Below are 23,427 nucleotides of genomic sequence, written 5' to 3'. Positions count from 1 at the left end.
CGCGGGGCATAGACGTAAACAAATATAGAAGTTAATATGTGCCTCCAACTAATATAGTAGTAGTATAGTACTTAGGCACGTACACCATAACATCACAGTGCATTGCACGTACAACATTTAGTGGTAGTACGTAGTAAGAGACAAATGCCGCCCAAGAGTGTATGGAGGGTGCATGAGCCCACACTAGTTTAGCACAAATACACTAGAAGCATGCATGAAGAGATCATGCATGAAGAGGGGTGTTGAGTTGAGCATGCATGAAGAGGGAACAACTATGCTGAGACGAGAACGCAACCAAACACACCCTATATGCCACGCATGTTCATACCATTTGTGCCTTTCTACATCACTTACCGCGCTACATTACTCAGGTTCGGACGTCCACTCCTGGGTACATGTCCGTCTCATAGTTCCAGTCCCACGTGTTCTTCATATAGATGGAACGATCCTTGCATAACACGTGCACCTTGATGCTAGATGTCTCGCGTGTTGGCAAAAGGATGAACAGAGCTCACGTAAAAAAATAGAGTGGATGAACATAGATTCCGGACAACTGAGAAGGAGCAAGGAACCTCGTGGTGGAGCGTCTGCACTCATAATATTTAATATTATTCAGCGATATAAAATTAACCAATCATCTCCACAGTGGACTGGAAGAGTACGAAACACGGCAGCCCAGTGTAGGTACATCATACTAGTACATGGCTAACCCACGCTATCACCATATTTCTTGGCTTCCGTGCGACACCTATCTCTAGTAATCCAGCAGCGTGTATCACTTCTCCCTCCTCGTCTCTATCAAAGTGCCTCGGGCTGGCATTTCTGCCGTCTATTGAGGTCGGTTAACTATCACATGTTAGCGACATGCCAAGAGCATTCTAAAAAAATTCCTTTCATGTTCCGTTTTCAAAAAGAAAAAAAATCCTTTCACGTACGAATTTGACTGTATGCTTTGACCAACTTGCATGTCCTATACTGCTCCTATTTGATACTCTAACTTAGCTAGAGGTTAGACTAACTCATGACTGACCCTGAACTAACTATAGCCAAAGAGGTGTTTGGGTGACAGGGTTATATTGACAATAAATGCACTTCATGGAGAGACAAAAGTGATTTTTTCAGTGGTCCCAATGAGAACTATCTCCAGTTAGCACCTCTTGGGTGGGATAGTTTTTTTTGGTGGGTTCGGTGCAACTTGCTCCAATTTAAACCCTCATGCTTGGATACTTTAAGCCTACTTGAGCCCCAACTAGCTCAAACTAACTGTAACCCATGGATCCAAACAGGGCCTATGGCCAGTCTCGACATGGAGCAGTCGCGTGCACCGGGAAGTGGCGCTCTCTCGGTCGTCGCGCCACTTCAAAGCCGGCGCCAGTGAGAGGTCGCCTCCGCTTTGGCCGGGCATTAATGCGGCACTGACGCTCCAGGGCGACGCTGACCGTTTCACGCGGGAAGCGCGCGCTGGCAAGGGAGTATAGGTTTTGAACCGTTTCAGGTGTAGTACTGGTAGTTTGCAAAACCACTCAATTATTGCACTCGGTTTCCTAAGAAATTGTGGTAAAAAACGTTACTCCACAGCCCGCTTCCCTTATCCTTCCTCTTCCACAGCCCGCGCGCGTCCGCGGGAAGTGACCGGTCAACCCTTATATAGGAGTGCTAGCACAAAAAGATGCATGCATGACCACTAAAATTTCCATATTAAAGCGCCGCTCCAGCGGGAGTATGGCGTATGTTGTTACCTTCGGCCGGCCCATGGCTACCGGGCGGCAGCGACCAGAGAAGAGGCGGCGGGAGGGGAATGAATGCAGCTACTGTTTGGGTTCACCTTCCGGCTTAAATAAATGCACATCATCACGTGTACCCGCGGGTGCACAAATTGTAACATATGTGTCTGCTTAAGTGGGCGTCATGTAACTGGTGTGTGTGAGAGAGATTCTGAGAGACGGAGTGCGTGTGTGCGACTCTACTCTTCGGACATGTAATCAACCTTTTGCATCACGATATAAGTATAATGGTATTTACTTTATCTAGTAATTTACGTGGCCATGTTAATGTGGTTGTGTCAAAAAAATGTCACTTCCTGCTCGTGATTTGCGTTATATAATTACAAGCAAGTTTCTCGTGCATTGCATGGAACATCAATATGCATTTTTTTTACAAAACACATGTTGGGATTGACCCATGCAGGAGTAATCCCATGTGTAAAAACTAATGATATCTTGAGAATTTTATCGGAAAACTGGTATCTCGAGAATGTCATCGAGAAAATGAAAGATGAGAGATAAGGCGAGGAGGAGTGAGCATGGTGGTGACTGGTGGTCGGAATGGGCGGAGGCATGGGGATTGACGGCGCCGGCAGGCGGCAGCGGCCACCATGCATGCTAGATTGTTCCGAGACTTATTCCTTTTTTAATTGCTGAGCAATGAGGTTGCGGGAGATAATGATGTGGAGAGAGGTGCGGGTATCTTTTGTAAAATTATCATAGTTTGCTTTCTATCCGTCAGATATAGATCATACGGTTTGTATTACAAGATGGCAGGCACACCATCATCGCCAACTCGTTTTTTATAAGGGTACAGATGATAAGTTTGCTAACTACTAAAGTAAACTGGAATTTGTCCACGTTATGCAAGTAAATAAAGGTGATTGTTTATCATACGGGTAAGGTTGGATGAAGGGTGGTAGGAACAAATGCTCCGCCTAGAGCATGTGTGTTTGAGATGGAGTCTTAGTGTGTTTGTGGGGTGGTGTGTGTGTGTGTGTGTGAGATGGAGTCTTAGTGTGTGGGGGGGTGCGTGCGTGCGTGCGCGTGTGTGTGTGTGTTTGTGTGTGTGTGTGTGAGAGAGAGAGAGAGAGATGGAGTCTTAGTGTGTGTGGGGGGGTGCGTGTGTGCGTGCGTGCGTGTGTGTGTGTGTATGTGTGTGTGTGTCATGGGGTCCTCTGTGGCGGATGTAATTTATGTGTGCATGGCTTCATCATAGAGAGGTGATGTGTATGGCAGAGGCCACCAACGATGGGGTGCGAGAGAGAAAATACCCGTAGAGAGGGAAGAGAAGGTGTGTGCGCGTGAGAGGAGTCGACATCGAGAGAACGTGTTTGTTCGAGAGACACCGAGGAAGACTACTATATATCGATGGTGCATGTAGGCGGGAATTAAACAAAGGGATGGTCTTATTGGTTTCGGGGATATAGGGGAAGAGTGAGAGGCAGGGGGTAGCTATAAGGAGATTGTTAACTGTGAGTGTGTGTTTTACCCATCCAGGCGGAAGTTATGTGCACAAAAGAGGAGAACGATTCGATGTGGCATTACGATTGAGGGTAATTAACTACGTATGGAGAAATAGAGACCTTGAACGTGCATGTGTGATAGGTATACATGTATGCGTGGGATGTGTGTGTGTGCGCGCGTGCATGATCGAGATAAAAGAACGAAGACATAAGTCATGAGATCAACGACATGGGAGAGACGGATCGGTATGACAATATGCATACATGTGAGAATGCAGGGAAGAAGGCCCGACAATTGAGCATGTGTTTTTGTCTTTAAGAGATAGTGGCGTGTGCTGAAGCATGCATCTATGGCGAGCAAAGGGAGTGAGGCGCAACGATTGTGCAAAAGAGATCAAGCTATAAATGCATATGTAAGGAGAGACATATATAGTGTGGGTGATAGGAAGCAAGACTCCGTGCGAGAAAGAAATGTTGACGGAGAAACTACAGATAGATACAGAGATGGAGATGCTAGCTAGAGGGACATCTGCTAGTTTGGGTGTTGGAGATGACCGTCGGGTGGTTCAAAGGGTGAAGTTATATATGTGTGTGAGAGGGCACTTGACTGCATGTAGAGAGAAACATATGTAGTGTGCGCGATAGGAATCAAGAGTGAGGGCGAGAAAGAAGGTTGATGGAGAAACAGATAAATAGAAAGATAAAGATGCTAGCTAGTGTGCGTTAGAGATAGGAGTCGAGTGGATCAGAAGGCTGAGTTATGTGTGTGGGTGTGAGAGAGATAGAGAGAGGGTGCATGTGAGTCACATACAAACAGATATCAGAGAGAAATGGGATCTAGAGAGACGGAGTTTTGTGTCTGCGAGAGAGAAAGATATTTCACAACGAGATTGATAGCTAGAGAGACATGAGGGAACGCAAGATATCTCTAGGGAGAGAGGGTGTGTGTGAGTGACATACAAGAGAACAATGGAGAAATATGAGACCTTGGGAGACAAAGTTTGTGTTTGTGTGTGAGAAAGAGATATTGAAGAGGAAGAGTCGTAGGTTCTCATATCTTAGGAGCGAAAGACATCTCTGTATGAGGGGTGTGCGAGTGGCACACATGGGAATAGTAGAGATAAATGAGACCCCGGGAGACAAAGTTTTGTGTTTGTGTGAGAGAAAGAGATTCCACATGGAGAATCATAGTTAGAGACACATAGCAGGGAGCGAGATATACTTAGAGAGAGAGAGAGAGTGATGAAGGTCGAGGGAGAGAGTGTCGTCATTGTGTTACGAAGATAAAAGATCATTGTCGACATACAGGTAGCACAAGAGATACCTGAGAGACGATGAACGCGTATAGGTCCAGAGGGATAGTCATATATAAGCATGAGTGATAGCTATATGAAACGAATATCTGGATTAAAGGGGATTCAAATATTTAAACTGGAGATCATGACATCGGTAATATCATAACGCAAATTGGTGTATCAAACATGCATATTCATTTGAATTTGGGCACACATGTAATGTTATATAGTTTATCAATATTGGTGATCCATAGATTCTTTAATTACAAACAATGCATGGTTTATATGCAATTAATGTCTAAACGGGATTACACTATATGTTGTGTGTGTGAAACACATTATACATGTTTGAGAAGTAAAAAAACCCATGAAACACACATTAATTGGAGACAGTTAGCAAGGAATGCATACATTGGATTTCAACATAAAGTGGTTTCAAATATTTGAAAATCCAAATTGATCGATACAACCTTATGAATCTGAGATCATGCCATTTGTAAACCATATTTATGTATAAATGGTGTTGTGCTTTTGAAAGTATATATAAAAAATGATGTATATAGAATGTAATTCCAATTGAAAATGGATCCTGCCCGGAAAAAAAAATAGAATACAAATGGGATTCGAATTGAGTTGGCACAGTAAACGTGCACTCTGCAAAATTTGAATGAAGTGGGGAAAGTCACAGTAACCGCCCGAAACCAAAATCTGCGAGATGGAAATCACTACTGCCTATCCCTGCCACGCAAAGCCTATCTGCTGGATTTCTATAGGTTTCGATAGGGGTAGGTTTGTAATTTCACCCAAACATGACGTAACCGCCTCTCACCCCGATTCATACACGGTGGGTGTCGGTGTCAAAACCGGCGGATCTCGGGTAGGGGGTCCCGAACTGTGCGTCTAGGCGGATGGTAACAGGAGACGAGGGACACGATGTTTTACCCAGGTTCGGGCCCTCTTGATGGAGGTAAAACCCTACATCCTGCTTGATTAATATTGATGATGTGTATTACAAGAGTGGATCTACCACGAGATCAAGGAGGCTAAACCCTAGAATCTAGCCTATGGTATGATTGTTGTAATGGTTGTTGTGTCCTACCGACTATAGCCCTCCGGTTTATATAGACACCGGGGAGGGCTAGGGTTACACAGAGTCGGTTACAATGGTAGGAGATCTACATATCCGTATCGCCAAGCTTGCCTTCCACGCCAAGGAAAGTCCCATCCGGACACGGGACGAAGTCTTCAATCTTGTATCTTCATAGTCTTGGAGTCCAGCGGAGGATGATAGTCCGGCTGTCCGGACACCCCCGAGTCCAGGACTCCCTCAGTAGCCCCTGAACCTGGCTTCAATGACGATGAGTCCGGCGCGCATAATGTTCGGCATTGCAAGGCGGGTTCCTCCTCCGAATAATCCATAGAAGATTGTGAACACCAGGATAGTGTCCGGCTCCACAAAATAAATTCCACATTCCACCGTAGAGAGAATAATATGTACACAAGTTCAATCTGCTGACGTATTTCGTGGCATGACGTCACGCCACTACCAAGCCTTTACTTGAATCGTTTTTTTATTATACCACCTCAGCGTGTTTAGCGAAGCGGTTTCCTTGGCACGTCTTGTCGAAGCAGACATCGTGTTCCCCTTATTCCGGGATTCTCATCAATACGGACGTGGGTAATCCAATCGCGCCCGTCGCCACGCCTCCTCTATCGATGTAACGCCCCAGATATACTTTCCATATTTGTATCCAACTCTTGCCGTCTCCGGCGCTAAGTTATATTTATTTCTCGGGTTCGGGTCTTTGTCTCCGTGTGTTGTTTTCGTTTTCATGCATCTCATACCATGTCATCACGTGCTTTGCATTTGCATACATGTTCATCTCATGCATTCGAGCTTTTTCCCCGTTGTCCGTTTTGCATTCCGGCGCTTCGTTCTCCTCCGGTGGTCATTTCTAGTTTTCTTTCGTGTTTGGGAATTAAACATTTCCGGATTGGACCGAGACTTGCCAAGCGGCCTTGGTTTACTACCGGTAGACCGCCTGTCAAGTTTCGGGTCATTTGGACTTCGTTTGATACTCCAACGGTTAACCGAGGGACCGAAAAGGCCTCGTGTGTGTTGCAGCCCAACACCCCCCAAATTTGGCCCAAAACCCACCAAACTCTGCTCCATGTCCTAGAGCGTTCGATCACGATCGTGTGGGCGAAAACCGCACCTCATTTGGACTCTCCTAGCTCCCTCTATGCCTATTTATACACCCCTCCGTTTTCAGATCTCTCCCTCTCCCCGAAACCCTAAAAAAAATAGATCTCCACCGACGGACGTGTCCGCCCCCAGCCGGACAACGTCCGCCCGCCGCCGCCATCCAACCCGCCGCCGCCACGTGTCCCCGCGGGACCAGTTCGCCGCCGCCACCGACGCGGGCCCGAGGCCCAACGCCGGCCCCCGCGGCCCATCTAGGCGCCCCGCCGCCTTCGCCTCCCCGCCGCCCTCTTCTCCAGCGACGGCCGCCGCCGCCGCGCGCAATAGCCGGCCGGCCACCGCGCTCCTCGCCGACTCCGGCCGGTGGTCGCCGCCCCCTCTCGCCGTCCCCGCCGCCGGGTCCCTCGCCGCCCGGACCACCGCCGCCGTCGCCGCCTCCTCGCCGCCCCCTCGTCGCCGGCCGAAGCCCCGGCCACAGCCCCTCTCCCCGGCGATCCCCGCGCCTCTCCGGTGATCCTCGGCTTCCGCGCCGCGATCCCGATCTGGATCCGGTCGCGTGAACAGTAAACCCTAACCCCGATTTTTTTTGCTAAGTCCTGAAAATTTTGATCCATGTTGCTCTGTTCGAGGTCCCGTAACTTTGCAACCGTAGCTCCGTTTTGGGCGTATGATATATCAAAATCTTCGCCTCGACATGTACTTCATTCCATTCCATTGCATCATTTGCATTTGAGCTCATCTTGATACCCAAAATGCTGTTAGAAGGAGGCTTCTTGAGTTAAATTGCAGATCCGTTAGTGCATCATGCACTTTTGTCATTTTTGCTATATTTAATTCGTGCATGATATGCCTGTGCCCCTTTGGGATGATTTGTGAAGCATTTTATCTTCTTTCCAGAGGTGCCACCCATGCATTTTTAGGATGTGTGTGTTGTCTTGTGCAAGCTTGCGAAGAGAGGTACCTGAGATTGCAGATTTCAGGGACTTAGTGATTTTCGCTAAGTCTGGGATATTTTAGTTCATGATGCCATATGTCCAGCTTGTTTCCTAGTGATCCGTGCCTCTTTTGAGGATGATCAGTAAGGGACTTTTGATATTTATGTTATGCTCTATCCATCCATGTCTTTGTTGGCATTTGTGGAGTGCTCTAGGTTGACTCAATCGAGCTCAACTTTTGCTTCGTTGTTAATCTGGGCAGATCGTCAACTTGTTTGCGATTTTGCCGATGCTACCGTTAGTGTTCCATGCATGCTATGCCTTCGTTCTTGCCATGTGTAGCTAGCACTTTGTGCCTTCTTGCTGGTTATATGCTTTCCTTGCCATGACTTGCACCGTAGTGAGTGCATCGAGCTCGTTTACATGCCTTCGTGAGTTAAATTTCAGCATGTCTCAGTTTTCACTAAGTCTGAAAACTGATTGTGTTCGAGCGATGTTCGTGAGCTCGGTAGAGTATTTTGTGAACCCTTTTGGCCCCAGGTCAATTTGGGTGTTTTATTAAGCTTGTTGAGTAGCTCCATGCCATGTTCTTACTTGTCATGTTCAGGTTTTCTATCATGTTGTTTTGCTGCTCCGAAGAGAGCATCGTGATCTGAAATTTCAGACTAGTGTTAATTTCACTAAGTCTGAAATCTGTTTTGCATTTGCGTTTTAGCCATGCTTGTTTGAACCTCTTAATGGATGAATTTGCCTATGGCTCAGTGCTAGTGTTTTGTCAACCATCTTGTGTACGTCACTGCCATGTATTTTGTTTTCATGTTTGGTGGCTGTAGCATGTTCATTTCGTTGCATTTAGATGCCTACTTGCTGTTAATCGCATACCGATGTCATATCTTAAAACGCTTGCCATTTCTAAACCGTAGCTCCGATTCCTATGATCTTTATATCGTTTTCAAGCGATTTCATCCCCTCTATCCAGTGGCACACTTGGTTTTCCAAGTTGAGGCCAGGTTCATGCATTTCCTGTCATATCTTGCATTTTGCATCCCGCATCGCATCCTGCATAGCATATCGTCAGTTCATCATATTGCTTGGTCTTGCCCGTGGTTGATTGTATCCTTGTTGCTTGTTTGTCTTGTTGGGTAGATCCGGGAGACGAGTTCGCTACCGAGGAGCCCGTTGAGTTTGCTTGTGAGGATCCAGTCAACTCTGACAACTGTGCAGGCAAGATGATCATACCCTCGAAATCACTACTATCTTTGCTATGCTAGTTTGCTCGGTCTTTTGCTTTGCCACTGCTACGATGCCTACCTTTTGCTTGTCAGCCTCCCAATTGCCATGTTGAACCTCTAACCCACCTTTGTCCTAGCAAACCGTTGATTGGCTATGTTACCGCTTGGCTCAGCCCTTCTTATAGCGTTGTTAGCTGCAGGTGAAGATTGGAGCCGTTCCTTGTTGGAACATTTATATTCTTGTTGGGATATCATTTTATTGCTATGTTATCTTAATGCATCTATATACTTGGTAAAGGGTGGAAGGCTCGGCCTCTCGCCTAGTGTTTTGTTCCACTCTTGCCGCCCTAGTTTCCGTCATATCGGTGTTATGTTCCCGGATTGTGCGTCCCTTACGCGGTTGGGCTATAATGGGAACCCCTTGATAGTTCGCCTCGATTAAAGCTTTTCCAGCAATGCCCAACATTGGTTTTACCATTTGCCACCTAGCCACTTTTTCCCTTGGGTTTCCGGAGCCCGAGGGTCATCTTATTTTAACCCCCCCCCCCCGGGCCAGTGCTCCTCTGAGTGTTGGTCCGAACCAGGCAGCCTGCGGGGCCACCTCGGGGAAACTTGAGGTTCGGTTTTACTCGTAGCTTGACCTATCCGAGCGTGCCCTGAGAAAGAGATATGTGCAGCTCCTATCGGGATTTGTCGGCACATTCGGGCGGTGTTGCTGGACTAGTTTTAACCTGTCGAATCATCTTGTTGTACCGAGATACCGAGTCTGATCGGTGTGTCTTGGGTGGAGGTCTATTCCTTCGTTGACCGTGAGAGCTTGTTATGGGCTAAGTTGGGACCCCCCTGCAGGGATTGATCTTTCGAAAGCCGTGCCCGCGGTTATGGGCGGATGGGAATTTGTTAACGTCCGGTTGTAGATGACTTGAACTAAACTTAATTAAAATGAATCAACCGTGTGTGTTACCGTGATGGCCCCTTCTCGGCGGAGTCCGGGAAGTGGATACGGTGTTGGAGTTATGCTTGCGCAGGATGTTCTTTTAGCTTCTCGCTCGTGCTTCGCCTTCTCTTCTCGCCCTCTTTTGCGTATTAGTTAGCCACCATATATGCTAGTCGCCTGCTGCAGCTCCACCTATATTTGCCTTATCCATTCCTATGAGCTTAAATAGTTTTGATCGCGTGGGTGTGAGATTGCTGAGTCCCTGTGGCTCACATATACTACAACTCCAGATGCAGGTCCAGGTGTTTCTGCTCCAGTTGACGATTACGAGCTTCAGTGGGAGTTCGACGAGGACTCTTAGCGATACTATGTTTCCTTTCCCGATGATCAGTAGTGGTGCCCAGTTGGGGTTATCGATTCAGGACCTTGTCGCATGTTGGGTTCTTTTCTATTTTGGCGCCGTAGTCGGGCCATGAGTGAATTGTTTAATGAGTGTTGTTTATGTACTCTGATGTGACGTGGCGAGTGTAAGCCAACTATGTTATCTTCCCCTTTTATTATATATTACATGGGATGTTGTAATGATTGCCTGACTTGCGACATTGCTTTCAATGCGGTTATGCCTCTAAGTCGTGCCTCGACACGTGGGAGCTATAGCCGCATCGAGGGCGTTACAATCGAAGCCGAGTCCCGAACGGTCACGGAGACGGCTCTCGGTATTCTCCCTGTTCATAACGGGACCAAGGCTCGTTTCTTTTCTTCAATCCTCCATCAAATCCTCTCCTTGCTCCAAGTTCCAACACCCAGAGCCCTAGATTCGAGCACTTCGGACCTTCAACAATGTCCGGTTCCGGTCTTCATGGCCAGTGGATGCCTTCCTCCATCACGGAGGAAGACGTGCTAAAGCTGTGGGAGGCCAGCTACCTGTCCTACGAGATTTCGCACAGGCTTCCCGCCGAAGGGCAAGCCATCCCCACCCCCGAGCCCGGCAAGTATGTCGTCTTTGTATCCCACCTCCGTCGGGGTTTAGGCTTCCCGATGGATCCTTTTGTGAGAGGGCTCATGTTCTACTATGGGCTGGAATTCCATGACCTGGCTCCGGAGTCTATCCTCCATATTTCCGCGTTTATTATTGTCTGCGAAGCCTTCCTCCGCGTCACCCCCCACTTCGGCCTGTGGCTGAAGACCTTCAGTGTGGAGCCAAAGATGATCGGGGGGCGTCAAGCAGAGTGCGGCGAGGCGGCCGTAAGCAGGAGGGCCGATGCCCCGTGGCCCGAGGGCTCCTTCCAAGAGGAGCTCGGCTTGTGGTAGCAGGAGTGGTTCTGTATCACCGCTCCGAAGGGCAGCAGGCAGAAGCCGCCGCCCGTATTCCGCTCGGGACCTCCTCGACGGTTGATGTCGTGGGTCAACCAAGGGCTCAACTGGGGGCCGTCAAAAGACGTGCCCCTATTGCAGGGCCGGATTCGAGACCTCCAGGCGAGGGAGGTCGATCTGGTCGTGGTGATGCAGGTTATGCGTCTCCTGCCCTGCAAACGCCGTCCTCTCCGGCTATGGGAGTTCAATCCGGAGGGACCACGGATTCTCCAACACTTTATGGGTACGACACCCGTCGAGATGTACGAGTTGTTCTTCGGATCACGGGCGGTGTGTTCAGAATTGACCGAGGACGCTGGCCTAAGCTGCAATCGCCCGGATAGTCAAGTAAGTAGCTCAGTGTTCGGACGTACCGTCTGTTTGCCTTTTTACAATTCGCCCTTTAACCCGTTATCCTTCGACAGGAGTGGATAGCGCAAGCAAAGCTGATACGGTGTCCGGCCCCCCTCCCAGAGACCGCGCCGGATCCCGTGCTGGTCCAGATGCTGGAAGCTGTGCCTTTAGAAGAAGGCAGAGGGTAAAATAAGGGAGCTACCACCTCGACCAAGGAGGCTCTCGAAAAAGGGGGGATCGAGAATCCCTCCCTCCAAGGGGAGAAGAGGACCGCCTCTGGAGACCCGGAGGCCAAAGCCCCCAAGCGGGGGAATAAATCTTCACCAGAGGGTCCTGCGTCCGGGGAGGCCCCGGCCGCACAGTCTCCCCCAAAGCATCAACCCACCAGCGAGCCGTAAGTAGAAAAAAGAGAGCTCGGTAATAAGAGACATCCCTATTTGTGCTTCTGAGGATAACCGAATTTTTACCTTGTAGTTCGGATCTCCGACCTTCTCAGATGAGCTCATCTTCGGGGGATCTTCGTCCGGAGATGGTAGAGAGCGAGACGCCTCCGTCCGCTGCGCCGTCAGATAGGGCGGACGAGACTGAAGTGTCATCACGGAGGGTATCAGCGAGCCCGGCAGAGCCGAAGAGTTCGGCGCCGACTAGTGTTCGGCCGGGGGAGCTGAAGGATCTGCTTGAGAGGGCGTCCATCTCAGAAGATCACCGTGCATTGATGAGTACGGTGATTGGAAGAATTTCGTCTGCCGAAAGTGGATTGCATAATGGCGTCAGGAGTTTGCTGGCGGGGTTTGAGGTATGTAAAAATGACACCCCTTTTTGACAGTTTTGCACATAAGGTGCACCCTGTATAGATTGTAGCCCCTGAGACTCGGTAGGTTGTCGAAAGCGACAGCGTGCCGAGGATCAAAATCGCAATTATTGAGTGTCGCCTTTCCTATGCAGGTGGCGGATAGTCCGGGGGCTAGCCGGACTGATGGAGTTGCTGAATTAAAGCGGCAACTCGATGTTGCGGATGCAGACATCGCGCTAATCAACAAGCAACTTGACGAGTCGCAAGGTAAGTTGTTTCTCCGCAGTCATCTATTAAGGGAGCAAAAATCCCACCTCTTACAATATGTGTGCTTGATGCAGATGGTGCTGCTGCTGTGGAGAGCCTTCGGGCAGAACTTTCTCAAGCCAAGGGGCAAGCCAGAAGGAGTGATGCGGCTGCCTCGAGGGCGGCCGAGGAGTTAGAGGCCGAAAGGGCTGCACACTGCCGAAGCAGGGAAGAGATGGCCGAAATGGCCGTTAAGTTGAAGGATGCTACCAACCGTAATGAGGCTTTTGAAAAGGAGCGCCTATCAGAGCGAGAAGACTTGGGGAAGGCCACCGCCGAAGCCAAGGATGCCCGTTCTGCAATGCGGGCTATAAAGGAGGAGCTGCGCCAGGCCGGGGACATTGTGGCTGGCAAGCCTTTTCTGCTGTGCCGCAGATTTACGGATCCAAAGTATGCTCAGCTTGGCCAGCTGTGGGGTCCGGAGGATCCTTATATGGACTTGGCGGCGAGTGCGGCGGATGCCGTTGTGCACTTCCGAAGTCAGAAGGATCACAAGACGGAAGAGCAGTTTTGGTCTCAATTCCATAGTCCGGATCGTTCACTTCTGCTGACTGATCGATTGGAAGAATGGGCTGAGCTGAATAGGTTGTCCGGACTTGCCATGACGGATATCGTGGCTCATGTCTGGCCGGATAGGCCCAAGCCGAAGAGTAATTTTGGCTTATTGCAGCAGTTTCTTGGGGCGGTGCCGCATATCAAGGTGATAAAACGGTCGGCCTGCATAGAGGGTGCGCGGATGGCCCTCGCCCGTGTGAAGACACATTGGACAGAGATGGATGCCACCGCTGTTGCAACCCAGGGTTCGGACGAAAGCCGGTTACCCGCCGAGCACTGTTTTGGGGAAGTTCTGCGTGGTGCTCGTGTAATAGAGTCGCAGTGCTCAAAAAATGTCACGTTCAAATGAACGTTTAATTTTGTAAAACAATGTTTATGATGTAAGCGCTTTTTATACTTGTGCGTTCAAGTATTGAAACATCTCCTATGCGGCCGTTTATGTATACGTGTGTATAACCTGAAAGATGGCAGTCTTCGGCTTCAGCCCCCACGCATAAGGTGCGGGGGTGTTCGCAAAAATAGCGCATTTTCACACTTAATCCGACGTCTCGGTCCTGTTAAGGAGGTGGTAGCGTAGAAAATGAGGCAACCGGACTATGATGCTTTATCACTTTCACTTAGCCATTGGAGTTCGAGGGTGGGACTACGATATAGCCCCTGGGGGCACCGCGCTCTCCGAATTCGGGGCGCGTGTGTGCCTGACCGGGAAATGGTCCTTCGTCAAAGCAGAGGAATTCTAAACATTCCGGTGGTCGATCGAGTGGTTGACTAGTCTCTCGTTGTATCATGACAGTCAGTTTTCGGCTTTCTCTACTGAGGTGCTCGCCTAGCCGAACTGGGGCACAATCGCAGTAGTTCTCCTGGTGCCGCGTTAGCCGATGATACGGAACGTAAGGCAGCAAAACACAGGAGCCGGGCAAACCCAACATTTGACCAAAGACATGATTTGGAGCTGATGCATATAAGGCCTAACTCGAGACGCCGAACACTCCCTAAGGTGTTCGGTCTTTATAATAATGGGCAGAACAATGCCCTAAGCCCCTAGTGTCCAGGTACGGGCGAGGTCCTCTGACGCGGCCGATGCCAAAACGTCAGTCTCCACTCTGGTTATAATGAGAAACCAGGGATTATAGCAACAAGAGACAGTAAAAAAGGTTTACGCAGGGTCTTAATCTGAAAAGAATCCTTGCGACGGGTCCCTACTGCACGTCTGCGCCTGTGTCTCCGTTGTGCCGTTATCCTGGACGGGTATGCACGTTGTTCATCTGTAAAAAGAGAGGAACTTAGTTTGAAAGGAAATCGTGCGAAAAAGTGCATGAAAAATATTAATAAATGAATAAAGCGGAGTCTATATTAGCTCATTATTGCTTATACGCACAGCCCCTTGTGAAGGGGTGTGCGGCTAGGGAGCCCCTAGCTTATTTATGCCGGACTCGTCTAGCCGTGTCCGGGGTCTTTGAATGACCCTCTTAATGAAATGATGCCATGTGGACCGGGCATTTTAAGTGTAAGAGACGCGTAATGTGGTATGGCGTTAAAGCGGACAAAAGCTTCACGTCCCAATAGTGCTTGATAGCTACTTTTGAATGGGGCGACATGGAAGATTAGCTTTTCGCGTCGGAAGTTGTCCGGTGACCCGAACACAACTTCTAGTAATAAGGAGCCTGTGCACTTGGCGTAAGGGCCTGGCGTCACTCCTTTAAAGGAAGTGCGGCTATGTCGAATTTTAGTAAGGTCTATCCCCAACTTGCGGATTGTGTTCGGATATAGCAGGTTTAAATCGCTGCCGCCGTCCATCAGGACTTGTGTAAATTGTAGTCCGTCGATTATAGGATCCAATATCAGAGCAGTCCATCCTGCATTTCGAACACTTCTGGAATAATCCAGGTGGTCAAAAGTGATTGGTTTTGACATCCAATCTCGAGGTTCCGCTGGGGTGGACCGTGCGAGACCCATCTTAGCGGGTGCCGCATTGTTTTTCCGTATTATCACATGAAGTGAGTTTACTGCTTTGACTTCTTGTGGGAAAGTCTTTTGTTTCCGGTGCCCTGCTGGTGGGGTTCGTCATCGTCCTCGCTTGGTGCGTCAAGCCCCTTGTGTTCGGCGTTGAGTCGGCCGGACTGTTTGAAAACCCAACAATCTCGGTGGGTGTGGTTTGCAGGCCTTCCGGAGGTACTGTGGATTTGACATATCCGATCCAAAATTTTGTTTAAGTTGGATAGCTCATCACTGTTGTCCTTAAGAGGCAGTGTTTTGTTGTTTGGCCGCGAGCTTTTGAATCCGGCGTTGACCGCCGTGTTCTTTGGGCTTTTCTCTTTATTCCGGCGCTGATCTTTTCTGCGCCGTGATTTTCCGTTTCCATCTCTGATCTCGGATGTACTTGGGTCGCTGGTGCTGCATCTTGCTAGCCAGCTGTCTTCCCCCGCGCAAAAGCGAGTCATGAGGCTTGTTAGCGCGGACATTGTCCTCGGCTTCTCTTGGCCGAGGTGTCTGGCGAGCCATTCGTCTCGGACGTTGTGTTTAAAAGCTGCTAAGGCTTCAGCGTCCGGACAGTCGACTATTTGGTTCTTTTTAGTAAGGAACCTGTTCCAGAATTTGCGCGCTGACTCTCCGGGCTGTTGAGTTATATGACTTAGATCGTCTGCATCCGGAGGGCGGACATAAGTCCCTTGAAAATTTGCTCTAAACGCGTCCTCAAGCTCTTCCCAACTTCCAACAGTGTTTTCTGGGAGGCTTTTGAGCCAATGCCGAGCTGGCCCTTTGAGCTTGAGGGGTAGATATTTTATGGCGTGGAGATCATCTCCTCTAGCCATGTGTATGTGTAGTATATAATCCTCTATCCAGACTCCAGGGTCTGTTGTTCCGTCGTAAGCCTCTATGTTTATGGGTTTAAACCCTGCTGGGAATTCATGATCCAGCACCTCATTGGTGAAACATAGTGGGTGTGCGGCGCCCCTGTATTTGGGTGTACCGCTGTCTTCGAACACTTGGCGTGTTGTGATGCTTCCTGGGGCCCTCTTTTTTGGCCCGTAAATGGACCTGGCTGGGCCATCTGTTTTCCCAGGATCATGAGTCGGCTTGTGTGCGGCGCCGCTTGTAATTTTTGGCCTATCATCTGGCCGTCTATCCGGCCAGGCGGCCTCTTTGTTTTTTGACTGTGGGGGCTCTATGGCTTCCTCGTCAAATTCTGGCAGCAGCTTGCGCTTCGGGTAGCTCTTTGATTGATGGCCATTGCCGTATTTGTCTGCGGTTTTGAGCACTTTGCTCCACCTCATTCTGAGTATGTCTTCCGCTGTTTTGAGCTTCCGTTTTTCCTTCTTCAGACTTCTTGCAGTGGCGACGAGTCTTTTGCGAAGGCTCTTACTCTCCGGTGGTGTGTCCGGTGTGAGGTCGTCTGGACTGTTGGTTTCGCCGGGCATGGATTGATTATCCGATTCATCCTGTTCGGACGGTTGCTTGGTTGCCTGTTCGTCGTCCATTGGTTTGCCCTGCTCTATTGCTGGGTCATTAGGAGCGATGTTGTTGTCGAGGCGAGACTTAGGGCGGCGTCTGCGTCGCCGTTTTGGTTGTTTATCGGTGGGATTATCCTTTGCCGCGCCCCGTTGGTCCTCGTTATCGCTTCCTTTTGGGGTATCCACCATATATACAACATGGGTTGGGGTGGCCTTCCAGTGCTCTGTGGGCGCTGGTTCTTGATCCTCTCCGGCATCGTCGTCCATACCATCGATGTCTTCGGAGTCGTAGTCTAGCATGTCGGTTAAATCGTCGACAGTGGCTACAAAGTGGGTGGTGGGTGGGCTTTGAATTTCTTCGTCATCCGCATCCCAACCATCCTGGCCATAATCCGGCCAGGGCTCTCCGGATAGCGAGAGATGCTTTAGCGAATTTAAAATGTCACCAAAGGGCGAGTGCTGAAAGATGTCCGCGGTGGTGAACTCCATGATCGGCGCCCAATCGGATTCAATTGGCAGGGGCGCAGGAGGTTGGCAGTCCGGCACCTCGGAGTCACGAGCTTTATAAGGGACGGGGTCAGTGTTCGGCTCCATCGCCGTGGAAGTTGCAGCTCCCGAGGCGGTGTCCAGCCACCCGTCCTCGATCTACGCGATCGGCTCCGGACTATGGGTCTGAGCGGATTCGTGTGCGGCCTCCAAGATACTATCCGGCGGCAGAGTTGGATCGTGCCCATCGTGATAGTGCGGCATGCTCAGCTGCGGATCGGATCCATCGAAGATCAAGTCTCCGCGGATGTCCGCCGTGAAGTTTAGGCTTCCAAATCTGACCTGACGGACAGGGGCGTAGCTTTCGATCTGCTCCAGATGGCCAAGTGAATTAGCCCGCAGTGCGAAGCTGCCGAATACGAAGATCTGTCCGGGGAGAAAAGTCTCACCCTGGACGTCGTTGTTGTTGATTGAAGAAGCCATCAAGCCTATCGGTGACGACACAGAGGAACTCTCAATGAAAGCACCAATGTCGGTGTCAAAACCACCGGATCTCGGGTAGGGGGTCCCGAATTGTGCGTCTAGGCGGATGGTAACAGGAGACAAGGGACACGATGTTTTTACCCAGGTTCGGGCCCTCTCGATGGAGGTAAAACCCTACGTCCTGCTTGATTGATATTGATGATGTGGTATTACAAGAGTGGATCTACCACGAGATCAAGGAGGCTAAACCCTAGAAACTAGCCTATGGTATGATTGTTGTAATGGTTGTTGTGTCCTATGGACTAAAGCCCTCCGGTTTATATAGATACCAGGGGGGGCTAGGGTTACACAGAGTCGGTTACAATGGTAGGAGATCTACATATCCGTATCGCCAAGCTTGCCTTCCACGCCAAGGAAAGTCCCATCCGGACACGGGACGAAGTCTTCAATCTTGTATCTTCATAGTCTCGGAGTCCGGCGGACGATGATAGTCCGGCTGTCCGGACACCCCCGAGTCTAGGACTCCCTCAGTGGGCGCCAAAACACAGTGTGTCCTCGGCCAAAATCGACTCCCTCCCCGATTCATATTCATACATGATGGGCGCCAAAAACAAACTCTCGTTGGCAAATATTCGGTGTATGCGAGATTACCGTCCTATCCCCAACCGACTAATTTTGTTGTGATGTAGTAGAAATATGAAACGGGGGCTACGTTTGTAAATTTCCCCGCATTTGAGACAAGCGCGCCCTAAATACATGGTTCCCCCCTTCCTCTCTACCTTCCTTTTCCCCATTCGTACTTCATGGGCGCCAAAACACACTCTCCACCCCACCCTCCTCCGTCCGCCGCCGTCTGCCACCCCATCCACTGCCATCCTCCTCCACCATGCCGGAGCTGATACCCCGACGCCGCCGTCCATTACAAGAGATCGACCTCTCTCATCCACGCTTTCGGACCGAGATCCTTGCATCCCGTCCTCTTGCTTCATCCCCACCGTCGTCCACCTTGCCGGCGCCGCTCCTACGACCATCTCGTCCACCGCGCCCTGCCGCCACCGTCTACCCTCCTAGATCTGCTTCCACGCTGCCGACAGCCATCGCTCTCGCAGCACCGTCAAATTCTCAGCAGATGCGTACACGGTGCTGCACCAGAGGCGGTACTCTTTTGTATCTGCTCAACTTATTTATCGCAGCAAGAAAATAGATCGCCACTGCTTTACTCTGACTTCTTGTCTTGGTTGCGAAGTTGCCTTTGTTTGGTTTGCACCTTCAGATCCGCCATGGCACGCTCAACACTATACTCCCAATGCTTATGGTTTTCCCCTTTTATATTCCACACTAGTTAAATCACAGTAGACTAAATTTCAAAATTGGGTCAGTCGATTTTTCAGAGCTCGCCGGAGTTCGCCAGTGCGATCCAAGGGGCTCGGGTGGTTGTGGGGCCTCGCCGAACGAAGAAAACTCGACGCGGGTGGGGGTTGGGGCGCGGGTGGGGGGTGGGGGTGGCAAAGGAACATAGGCGGTGGGGGCCGGTGGTCCGGCCGGCGTCCCGTGCGGTGTTCTGTATGGGAAGAATCAGAGACGAGGAAGAAAAAGGGTTAGGAGACGTAGAATCTTCATCCAACCGCCTGAAATGGTCGAGAGACAGTGGGGAGTTGCATTCTTAATGCGCTCTGGTTTATCATGTGTGGGCACTGCGCAACCAACATTTTATTATCCAAAATCTGCTTGCTCTTCTTTACCATGTTCCTCTTCTGTTCTTCTTTAATATGTACTCTCTCCGTTCCTAAATACAAGTCTTTGTATAGATTCCACCATGGACTACATATGGAGCAAAATGAGTGAATCTACACTCTAAAATGTATCTGGATACATCTGTATGTGATCCATAGTGGAAATCTCTACCAAGACTTATATTTTGGAACAGAGGGAGTATGCTAGTAGTATAGTATGTTCCTTGTACTAAAGATGAGCAGGGACATTTGCAGTGTAGAGGTCTATACGGTCGGTTGTGATGGACACTTTGAGCCTCTTTGATTCGTAGGATCTTGTAAACATGGGAATAGGATTTGTAGTGGTCTGCCCACTTGAATCCTATAAGAATAGCAAGGAAATGCGCGGAGCTGTGTCGCCTTTGACAGTTACACTGATATTAATAGTACCGCACCTTCACTTGAAGAGAGCTGGTATCCGAAGCCTTTCTAGCCGTACGGGCAATACTAACACATATATTCCAGCAAGTTCCACTTTGCTGATTTTACTCTGATGCTTAAAGTTTTCCCGTTATATCTAGACTATGATCTGTGTAGCTGCTTTGTGTCGCACTAGCAGCAGTCCACTCTTGAAGCTAAACACTGCAATGACTTACAAAATTGGCACCAAGGCATTGAGTGCCATTCTGGATGCAATGAAACTCATACGCTCCCCACCTGTTGACTCTTCTTCAGAATATGATCCTAATGACTCTTGTTCAAAATTGCCACATATAGAGAAACATCATGGAATTGCATTTCTTTGGGCGCTGTGATTCATCATGAGTGGGCAACCAACATTGTATGCAATGAAGCGGAACCTCAAGAATATGCTTCCTCTTCTGTTCTTTAACATGTTCCTCTTTGTTTATTCTGTATTTAGTACGTACAGTATGTTCCTTGTCAGGAAGGGGAGCAGGGACATCTGCAGTCAATAGCTGATAGAGCTGGCCTGTACGTGATCGATAGGCTTTCAATTACTAGCGGTAATTCAACACCTTATTTTCAAGCCAGTTCCACTTTCCTGATTTATATATCGTGGTTATGGTGTACCCCTGTTATGTATACTATGATCTGCCTAGTTGTTGTGTGCTCTTGTTATCATGGTTTGGCAATAAACTCTCTATACAGTATATTATGAACCTATCATCTGCCAGCTATCCTTACTTCTGGAGCCTATTTCTTTGTGTACTTGTGCCAGATTATATAAATGCACGCACCATATTACAGCACACATGAGCTCTCTCATCAGAATCTAGTGATAGCACACAAGTGTTTACAGGGGCGCCCCTATATTAGAATATCATCTACATTACAAAGATAATCTCACAACTATTTTTGTTTTCATGGTTCTCAGATATTATATGCAATTACAATGAATATCATAATCCGTGCATCAGAAGAATATTGTGGAACACTGCAATGACTTACAAAATTAGCACCAAGGCATTGAGTGCCATTCTGGAAGCAATGAAACTCGTACGCTCCCCACATGTTGATTCTTGTTCAGAATATCATCCTAATGACTATTCTAACCTCGAGGAGTCAAAGGCAGATGGTCTGTCCTGTTCACCCATTAAGGTGCCTGTTCTAATTTGGCAAGGTTTTATTGCTTGCGCGTATCTTGCATATGTTATCTTGCATTTCTTCTACTTTGTTGCACCGCCATCTGCTTAGTTTACTCATCATATAACTCAAGATGCCATGCCCATCCATTATCAATACATATTCCATCTGTCATCATACCATGTTTTTCCACTCAAATGCTGTTCTTGTGCATCAGACATCAAAAAGGAAGAGGGTGATTGCCGAACCTAAAGGAGCACCAGCAAAGTCCTTGAAAAACATGGTGGTGCTGGAGAACTCAGACAGCGCCCCACCTATATTGGTTGTACAACCAGTGACACAAAACGTAGGACCGACTCCAGCAGACTGTACCCATACTTCACTGGCCACACCACTAGCCCCACCACACAGGACCTGCACTCTAGCAAAAGGTATACCGATTTCATTTGCCATAGCACCAGCCGTACCACAGAAAAATCCCACTCCAGCAAAAAGTACAGCAAGTCCACCGGCCGAAGACCTATCCCAACTGCAGAGACGGCCAATTCCTGCAGATTGGAACCCCATTCCATGTATTCCCAGTTTAAAAGATAATGCTTTCAATGTTGTTAGGGACTACGTGCATATATTCCCATCATGGGAAGATTATAGTGAAGACAAACACCATTTTCACATCTTCCTGTCCAACTTACGTGTAAGTGCTATTATTCATGGTTATTATTTTCATGTTTTCTGCTGATCGAACACATCAATGATTTACATTACATTATTATAACAAGGTGAGGGTCAATCTGGATAGTCATGATGAGCAAATCTTGCTTGTGCTTTTCAAGGAAGCATTGCAGCAGTATCGGTGTTACCTGAGGAAATCACACTTTGATGGCAAGTCTATAAACGAATTTCCGGTGAAGTCTCCTGTGCTAAATTTAGAAGACATTGAATGGAAAAACCTTGTTATGCACTGGTCTCGTTCCTAGGATGAGGTACTGTCTATGAAATCACATGACAATTTGAACTTCTACTTTTTCGCATGTGCCTTACGGATCTTTTTTGCAGGAAATCTGCTCGAAGAAGAATTCTGGTTTGAAAAGAACGACAGGATATCGCAAATATGTTGCCTGCTGCTTTGCTCTTGTTAGTACCCGTTGTCCTGTATCACTGTACTTGCATACATACCAGGTTCATTTTGTGGCAGAAGTATGCATGATAGCTTGCTTATCAATTGTTCGCTCCAAATTATCTGATCTCTATGAATGGTTACATTAGTGTAGAATATATCCAATGCCAATGAATTTTTTTAGCTCTGCATTGTTCTTGTAAGTACATGCTGTTCTTTATCAGTGTACTTATATTGATAGGTAGTTGTTCATGTACCATCACTTTGCAGCTTATTTTCCTTTGCCCTCCATTTTCTACACATCAGATCTATATTTACTCTTACCATAAGGTTGGTACTTAAGAAGTTTAGTTGTGCATTGCTCTTGGTTGTGCCTTTTGCCTGTATCGCTGCACATACATTTATAGCTACTTGGTTATGTAGCATCACTCTTCATCTTATCTTAAATATTCTCCATTTTTTCGTATATTATCACATCTATATTTACTCTTAACAAAATGTAGAATAAAGGCAATGCTTACGAAGAAGATTATGTGCTAAACTTCTTGAATTGCCCCCCCCATCAGCATGGACAAGGGCTTTATAGAGCCTGTCTTCACCAGTAATGTAAGTTTGTCCTTCTCAATCCTTCAAACTTTGTTGTGTATATTTGGTTACGCATGACTGCAACAGCTGTTTATTTTTGGTGTTTGCATCAAATTGCATGTTTAAAGTTTATTATGTAGTTCATAAACAAAAGTTTATCTTCTTGTGAGTTCTTGATCTGTAATCCAGTGTTGTCGTGAAGCCACCAACTCCTTCACAATGTCATTTCCTGCCATGTCTTGACCTGAACAATACCATATTGTGTTAATGCAATTTTAAACTGTGTCACTTTATTCGTCAGTAAGAAATGTGATGAATTGTCAGCACTGATACTTTTATGTGCAAAACCTGTCATCTGTCTGCTTGTTTATCTTTCAGAGTGAGGAAGATATAAGTGTTGAACAAGCGCAGTCTCATCATCTTGCTCAGTACTTGCACTGCAGCTCCCCAACAGGGCTAACCTTTCTTTAACTCTATTGAAGTGTTGTCGGTTTTGTATATTATTTTGTCGGCGTGTTTATTTGCACTGATGGCGATCTTTGATGCCCAGTGTATGTAATCTGCTGCCTGCTTGTGCTTTATTATCATAGTGGTGAACTTTGATGCCTAGTGGATGTAATATGCCGTAATTTATTTATTGTATAGTCTAGGTTTTTTCTTATTAACGATGCTGCAGTTATTTTACTGTATATATATCCGGTCTTCGCAGTAAACCGGCCAAACTGTAAAATTACGGTACATAATCGGGCCGTCATGCAATCACGATGTATGATCCGCATCATGGGCCCCGTAAAA

Source organism: Triticum aestivum, chromosome 7B (genome assembly GCF_018294505.1).
Source record: "Triticum aestivum cultivar Chinese Spring chromosome 7B, IWGSC CS RefSeq v2.1, whole genome shotgun sequence".
NCBI lineage: Eukaryota > Viridiplantae > Streptophyta > Magnoliopsida > Poales > Poaceae > Triticum > Triticum aestivum.
Note: the sequence above shows the minus strand (reverse complement) of the source record.